The 8,626-nt window shown below is 33.5% G+C and overlaps 1 protein-coding gene across 4 annotated transcripts in view; it reads left to right on the forward strand.

The window, feature by feature from the left end:
* LOC111686130 (uncharacterized protein DDB_G0283357) overlaps window positions 1-8,626 on the forward strand; it is a 283,461-nt gene that overhangs the window by 272,898 nt on the left and 1,937 nt on the right. The window lies entirely within an intron of this gene.

Genomic DNA, 8,626 nt, shown 5'->3' on the forward strand with positions numbered 1-8,626 from the left:
ACACTTAAAATAAGTACCAAAATATTTAAACATAGTTATGAATATTTTATGCTTTCCAATATTATAAAAAGTACTTCTGGTCAGAATTAAACAAATATAAATGTTACATATGCGTGACGGTTTTGCTTTAGTATGAAAGACGGTTTCAGTGACATTCTTATATGAGAACATGTTATTTTGAAGTTTTTCAGTAGAAGTGAAGACAGACTTATTGGTCTATAGCCTTTTGCTTTGGTATGCGTGACTTTTCTACTTTTAAGAGTAAATGTTACTTTGCACCTAATCCATTGGTCGGGTCTATAGGATCATGTGAGACAGTCTAGTTCCCTTGGTATTTGCATATTGAGAGAATGATAGTAGACACGGTTTCAGTGTCATTCTTATATGAACATCAAGACTCTTTCCAAGGTCGGTCCATAGTCCTTTGCTACTTTTGGTGATGAATATTACTTTGTACCTAATTCCCTGGTCTGGTATATAAGACCATGTGTGACATTCCTGTTCGATTTTTTCTTGTTCGACGTTGATAACAACGTCGTCGATTTATATCCCACGGGCTGTTAATAATAGATGTATGGTCTTGCCAAAATGCTTATAAATTCTATTAGTGATTCAGGTGCACTCGTCGCCTGTGAAACTACCGAAGCTCTTTAAAGAACTACTCCTAGCGTTCCTTAACTGAAGTTTAAACCTATTCAAGCAGGGCTTATATAAATACTATAAACCTGATGCTTTAACCTTGTTAAGGAACAAACATGGTGATTTTCCATTCATAAAGGGTTTGCAGGTAATAGTGGATGCTTTATGAGCGTGTAAGTTTATTTTCCGACTCTTATTTACCGTGTTGTTTGTAGGAGGGATTAATTGAAGGAAACTATTTAGGATTTGACCGTGTTCATTCCAGTTTGGTTTCCTTCTGTTTAGAAAGGTTCAATTCATTTTCTGTCTATTGAGAATTTAAGATAAAAATGATTTGAAAGATGAGATTCTTTCGAAACTTTCTAGTTGCGATCTAATTGAGAATCACTTTCATTTATCAGCTTTGTATACAATACCACTTCCCGATTTGCAACTACAAAACTTATATGTAACTTCCTAACATCTTTTTATAAACTGATTACCTCCTAGTATCAAAATAATTCGCTTTACGCTTCATCAATGGAAAGGAGAACGTATGATTTTTGTCTGAATCGTGTAAAAGTTTGTGAAAATGATATATGCTGTGAAATGAACTTACTGCTCCCATCACGCATCAGTAGAGAAGAGAGTCGGAGTCGGAAGAATGCTTAGATATATATGTTCGAAAATTGTGTGCTTTCATATTTAATGAAATTGGGCCCATGATCTTTTATGGTACCATAGACTAAGCCTATGTTTAATATCGGTCCATTATTTTACCTAGATCCCGCACAACTAAACCCGCCGAAAAGAGCTTTTCAAAATTATGTATCTCGGCAAAAAGCATCAAAACTAAGTTCTATACTAGCCTTGGTGACCCTCATGAACTTTATAATTATAGGGCCTTAGTTGACCCTAGCCGACGACCCGTACATTAATCTCTGAAGGGGTAGTGTTTATAGACTCGACTTAAAGGCCCTACATTTCAGTATCCAACTTTATTGATCCAAGGAAAACAAATCTTGGCTGGTTTCCGTCACACAGTTTATAGCTCAAAATAAAATACGTCTTGTTTTTTCATAATCACCCTTTTGGGCCTAAAGTGAAGTAGTTTTCCTAGTTACAACCCAATGCACCAAGGCTTGAAACCCAAGAAGTCATCAGCAGAGTGCTGATCCAAGGAAAATAAAACTTGCTTGCTTTCCGTCACACAGTTCATAGATAAAAATAAAATTCGCCTTGTTTTTGTCACAATCGCCCCTTTGGGTCTAAAGTGAGAAATCATGTTATCGAATGTCTTTGTGATATCAACTACTCGCCTAAAACATAACCACTTTAGACTTTTCCCACATTAAATGACCAATGCTAGTCGCTTAAGGCGAATACTTTTTTATAATGATTTCATAATCATGAAAAACTTTCAATCAGTCTTCATGTGTAAAACTAATTATTAAATAACCCTCGTGTAGAAGCCAAAAAATGCAAAATAATTGCACCTGTACTGATTACAAGTGATTTATAGATGTTCTAATACAAAAATTTATATATGAATCTTTGGTATTCATATAAGTATTTTCACTGCCATAAATAAAACACTTGCAAAATCGTTCATTATTTTACACCCACTGAAATGCAAGCACATGCATAAATTCATGAAAATTCTCAACATTTACCGAAGTCAATCTGCGAAGTTTTTTAAATATCTTCGAAATTATTTGTCAGTTGAAAGCCATATTGAAGCTAAATGGGGAAAGCAAAAGGCTATAACAAATACCAACAAATTGTTGACATAGGGACCAAAGTATACCTTTTTTTCAAGAATTGAGCTGCGCTGAATTCGGATTTGGACTCAGAATATCTTTCTAACATCTGATTTTTGGTATATCGTTTCCTAAAGATCCTATTTTGGTCCATATTCAAAATCTGTTATGTCATCTTAAAGATCAGTCCGTCGATCTTCAGTTATTTGATTATAGAAACTTTTAAAACTGCCTTCTTAACTAATAGTTTCCAGTTAAAGATGTATAAACACAAAAAATTAAAATAAAACGAACTAAGTTAATACTCACTTGATCCGATACGCACATGTTAACAAGTTTTTGTTCACGCACCAAAGTATAGGATAAATCCTCTAATGCTGCCTCTATTTCCCAGGGCGATTTTGTTCCTGTTGCTGTTACTGCTGGCAGTAATGTCGTTGTTGTTGTTTGCGTTTGTATTGTCTGCGTATATGTTGTCACGGTAATATTTGGTTTCTTTGGCATCATAATCACAAGACCATTTTCCGTTGCCAACAATGATGAAATGGTAGTTGTATTTGTTGCAACTGCTTCCGTTTCTGTTGTTGTTGACCAACCTGTCGCATTCATCGTTTCATGTTCTTCCGTCAAAATGTACACCGGTATTAAATCGTAAATAGTGAATACGGGACAAGCAATACCAATGGAAGCCAACCAAATGCATAACATACAGACAATGCAGCTAATTACAGTTGGATTCCAAAAACCGATTACGGCCTTCATCACCGCATAATAACGATCCACGGCAATGCCAACTAAAGTCATGCTGCTGGCTAAAATGGCAGACGTAGTGGCAAAAGGTACAAAACTGCACATCAAATCTCCTAAACGCTGTATGAACAAACCAACAAACAGAATCAGCAGCAGGAGTAAAGAACAAGAAAATAAAAAAAGAACAAAATTAGTTATCACACCCACACATATGCACTATACACATGCAATCGATTCCATTCAAAGATGATCCTTAAAATGATTCTATGCAAATGTTTATTTCAATATTTACCCAGATCTGAACGTATTCAGCTGTAAACTGTGACAAATAGGCTGTGGTCAGAAACACTGTATTCATCAAGTCACTAAATGCCAACGATATGAGACAGGCCCGAAAGAACGGACGTATTTTACGGCGAAAATTTACAAAGAGCGTACACATATTACCGCATAACGACAGTAGACAGAGTATGGTCAATGTCACTATAAAGATGTTCCTTTGTGCGGTTGTCAGGGCTGTTAACTCTGTATCCAATACACCAGGATAATTAGCTTCTGTATATTCATTACTACTCTTATTATCATCATCCGTTGTTGGTCTGCTGTCGTCACTATTGCTGATGTCGTCATTATTCAATGACGTTTCTCCTAATTGCTGTTGGTGTGCTGTGGCTAAATTCGATTTTCCATGGGTGATTTTTTTGATATGACTTATGTAGGCACCAGAGAATGCCATGTGCTGTGATTAAAGATTTAAATTATAGAATTTTAATGTTAATTGTTATTCTTTAAGGAGAACTCTTTTACTAAAAAAAGTAAAATTTCATATCATGAGATAGACTCCTGTCAATGACAGACAGACTTTGCTTGTTTAAAATTTGACTGATGCCAGTTGTTATAAACACCATTACTCTTTCAGTTAATAGGCCGAAAATTTAAAAATTTATATTCTTATTGACAATTTTAATGAACCTAACCTATAAGGTTAGGTAATATGGGACTCGGATACATTTGGCGGCTCATTAATCTGGTGTATCTTGTAAAATCTGTTGTTATTAACTGAACTAACCGGCATTTCCTACAAATTTGTTTAATGAGACAACTTTCAAACAGTTTATTAGTTCCTATTATGAGTACTAAACTAGGTCTATATTTTGGATCAGGTCATTTTTATTTAAAACCAACCGAGTTCCGCTTCTTTTGTTTTCCATTTATTAGTCATGTTTAATACCGGCCAGAGAAATACGAATGAAGTAGAAGTTTCGGATCGTTCGATCTATTAATTCACATATTTTGGATCAGGTCATTTTTATTTAAAACCAACCGAGTTCCGCTTCTTTCGTTTTCCATTTATTAGTCATGTTTCATACCGGCCAGAGAAATACGAATGAAGTAGAAGTTTCGGATCGTTCGATCTATTAATTCACATTCGTTGGAATTTTCAGTTCCTCGAACTCATTCATGCCTTAGACATATTAAAAGCTAGAAGTTCTGATAGATGATCGAAATTTTTGTGAAGATTTTTATATTTATTATACTTTCCATTTGTCGATCAAATTCTACATTAACTGAAACTTTCAGTTCCCCACATGCCCTCATGCCTTAGAACTCATGAATACAGATGAGAAGATGGAAGTCCTGATAGATAGTTCCAATTTTTGTGAAGATTTTTATGTTTATTATACTGCCGATCATGTCAAACCGACCAAGGGAATGTTATTAAAAATCGATCTGATTTATTTATTCCACATTTGTTGGAACTTTCGGTTACCGAAATGTCCTCATGCCCCAGAAGTCATATTAACTTTTATTTGTATGGACACAAAGAGCGAATGCCATAAGGACCTGAAATACATATCAACTCGTAATTTAAGTAAAGAAATTCAATGGTCGACGTCTCCAGATTAAGTTCTTGTTGTAGGGGAAATATCAGTGCCGTAAATTTGCATATTTGCCGATCAGATTTTATATCGGCCAGGAGAATTTTATTGAAAATAACTTTGCAAAACAGTTTCAAGTCGTTCGATTCGTTAAATACACATTTGGGGAACACTTTAAGTTCCCTGCAATCCCTCATGCCTTAACAATCATATCAACTCTCATTTGAGTTGACAAAGTGTCTTCATGCACTGATAGGCATATTAACTGGATCTTTCCTCGGACTTGTGAATGCAATTATGATGTTGTTTTTAGATTTGTTATATAGATTTTAATTCTCAGTTTGTTCTAGCTTTAATAACTATGGCGTAAGACCATTTAAAGAAACTAAGATTTTGAATCGTCACAGTAGATTGAGTGGTTAGGGTCGAGAAGTAGTTTAGTATTTTGGTGATATAATCAGACTATTTTACAAAAGGCAGGTAAACTGATTAAGGAACAGTAGTAAGTCTACCTACTGTATGGTTGTACTTTTTCTATGCTCGACCCTCTGGGTCTAAGAGCCGATTTTTCCGAAATACATCGACGATTTCTTGCAAGAAAAGAACATACAGATTACTTTGCCTACTATAGCTTCCATCGTTACATTTCTAGGTTAGCTTATGGTCTAAGATTATCCTTAGTTTTAAACGTTCATTGTAATTTCTGTTACTTTAATAATCCACCTCATTTGGAAGGTAAAGAATGGGACTTTAAAACTTCAGACAAATAGAATTTGTATGGTCTATGTCGCAAAGGACCATTTTTCTAATCCATAATACTAATAATCTACTAATCAGTTCAGTTAGCATTGAAAATAATTTGCCTTCTTTAAGGAGCTCAACATCATAAGCGTATTAGACAATAATGTACCGTTCCTTAAAAGGAGATATGAATCCTCTTTGAGGTCACATCTTTCATCTTACTACCTGTTCCTGCTTTTCAGCATATTTCCAGTCCACTTTGTTATTCTCTGGTCAACAACTCTATGACATATTCCTTTCTGTTATGTGTTTCCTTGATGTCAGCAACAATTTTAAGTAGGGCATCAATATGTATGCCTCTGGTGGTTATGCAAAATTGTACATGCTGATTCAGAAGAATGTAGAGCATGTTAAGAGGACAGTGAAACTCTGGAGCACTTTCTTTGCTACCGTCAGGCATTAGTGTCGTTGTCTACTAGAGCATGCGGCATCGTTTTGTACCAGTGTCAGTGGTAAAAAGGCGGATAATTGGAGACCCGAAGGAGGCATCCTTTTCGAGCTAACTAACTAGGGTTAATTGCTCCTCGAAATGAGCAAATCTGATGTTAGTATGATGCTACGTATTCTGAGTGGACACACAGGATTACGAGCACATCTATGCAAAATTGGGCATGCTGATTCAGACGAATGTAGAGCATGTGGAGAGGACAGTGAAACTCTGGAGCATAAGTGTTGTAGTTTACTAGAGTTCGTGGCATCGTTTTGCGTTTTGGACAATTTAACGCTTACAAGAGGCATCCTTTTCGAGCTAACTAACTTGGGCTACTTGCTACTCAAAATGAGCAAGTCTAGTGTTAGTATGATGGTACGTATTCTGAGTGGACATCTATGCAAAATTGGACATGGTAATTCTGACGAATATAGAGCGCGTGGAAAGGAAAGTGAAACACTGTAACACTTTCTTTGTCATTGCCAGGCAGTCGTCGAAATTAGATCCAGTGTCCTAGTAGAATACATCCTCCTATCAACCTTTACAAACCTAACTAACTTCAACCAATCTTTCTTTCTACTTTATCTGAGACAAATAATTTTCAACCAATTACAATACAACTTAAACACAATTCTCTCCTTTTTATATTTACACCATAAATTTTCAACACTTTCCATTTAATACTAGACGTCTTTTTTCATTATTTTATTTACCAAACCATTTTATATTCATTCACAAATTTTAGCTTTAATAACACTTTGCTCGTTAATATAAATAATATTCTACTGCCTAACAATATGCTATATTGTTATTTAAATATTACCGCTTAAATGTTGTGCTATTATATCCACCGTCAATTATCAACTAAATTGTGCAATATGTCATTAAGTTCACAAGTTAATTACGGAACGGTTGTATGTTGTACGTTAAAAACAATTTAGTTACTCATTTCGATTTCGTTATTTACCATTTACTGTCATTTAATTCATTCACTCACCAGAGGTGGTCTTTATCACATTAGTAGTAGCTATCAGTTTTTGTTTCTATATCTGTATCATTATTTGTTATGGAACAGTTTGAAAATAATGAAGAATGAAGATAATGCGTATATTCCATAAATTTTTATTATGATAAAAAGTGTTATTGGAGTTAGATTTTCATTGCATTGGTAGAATAATATGGTCGGTACTATTAAGAATACATTTTCCTTTGAGGTCCTTTATAGTTTCTTTAGCAAGTTATTCTGAAACGATGTAAAGACTCTTCCTTTGAGCATAATATAAAATATATAATACAAATAGTATAAGTAACTAAAACTGCCAACCAATAAGTTAAACATCCCATAAGTTATTTTCAAATTGTTATCATTACACTTTGGCGTCAATTTGAATCGAACTATGTGTTTCCCCATCAGTCTTGTAGTAAAACTGTGTTATCGACTCAAGTACATAGTTCTGTCTTTTTTTTTATTTTATCACAATTATTGTTTAACTTTCTGACAGTTTTTGTTAGTTTTTATCTCAAGTATCTTTGTGTTTTCCATTTTGTTAAATGCTATCTATCACTTTACATATAATGTACGTACAAAACTGTAGTATGTTTTACGTAGTTGTTTTTGCTAACTTTTATTTGCATATGTTAAGGCTAGTTTGTAATTAAATACTTTTAATATCCCTAATTGTTACCGATTTGTTACCAAATTTTGATTTAAACCCTAAAAAAGAGAACAGTTTATAGCAATAATTAAGTTATAATTAAATACAAATTATTTTGCTACATTGTTTTTGCACTAAATATGATATCAGCTTAAAGATAATAATTGTTATATCATGTGTTTATTTGTAATGTTTTTTGTTTTTCATATAAAAACATATTTTGTTTTTTGGGCGTTAAAATAAACTGTTGTTACATATGCAACGTATTTGACATGTAATTAATATTTTAATTTTTATTATAAAACGATAATTGTTGGCATTAAATCTAGTTTGAAAGTTAAAATATATAAATTATTTTTAGTAAATACTTTTAATTTAAAAGGGTAGCCATGTAAATTTTGTAGGAAATTTTTCGGTTTTCCTAGTTTCTTATAATACCCTTAACCTGTTTGTAGAATTTAATTTGATTTATTTTGATAATAGTTAATGCATAATAGTAAAATGCCTCCGATATATTTAAGCAATTTATTTATTTTCAACTGATTTCGTGAAAGAGGTTTTATAGCAGGCCTGGGGGAAAGTTCGTACCAATCCTAATAAAATTTGGTAGATGGACTTATTATTAATTTAAACGCATTTTTAAGTAGATATATAGATAGATATATAGATAGATATATAGATAGATAGATTGATAGATAGATAGATAGATAGATAGATATAGATAGATAGATA

The sequence above is a fragment of the Lucilia cuprina genome, chromosome 6 (genome assembly GCF_022045245.1).
Source record: "Lucilia cuprina isolate Lc7/37 chromosome 6, ASM2204524v1, whole genome shotgun sequence".
Lineage (NCBI taxonomy): Eukaryota > Metazoa > Arthropoda > Insecta > Diptera > Calliphoridae > Lucilia > Lucilia cuprina.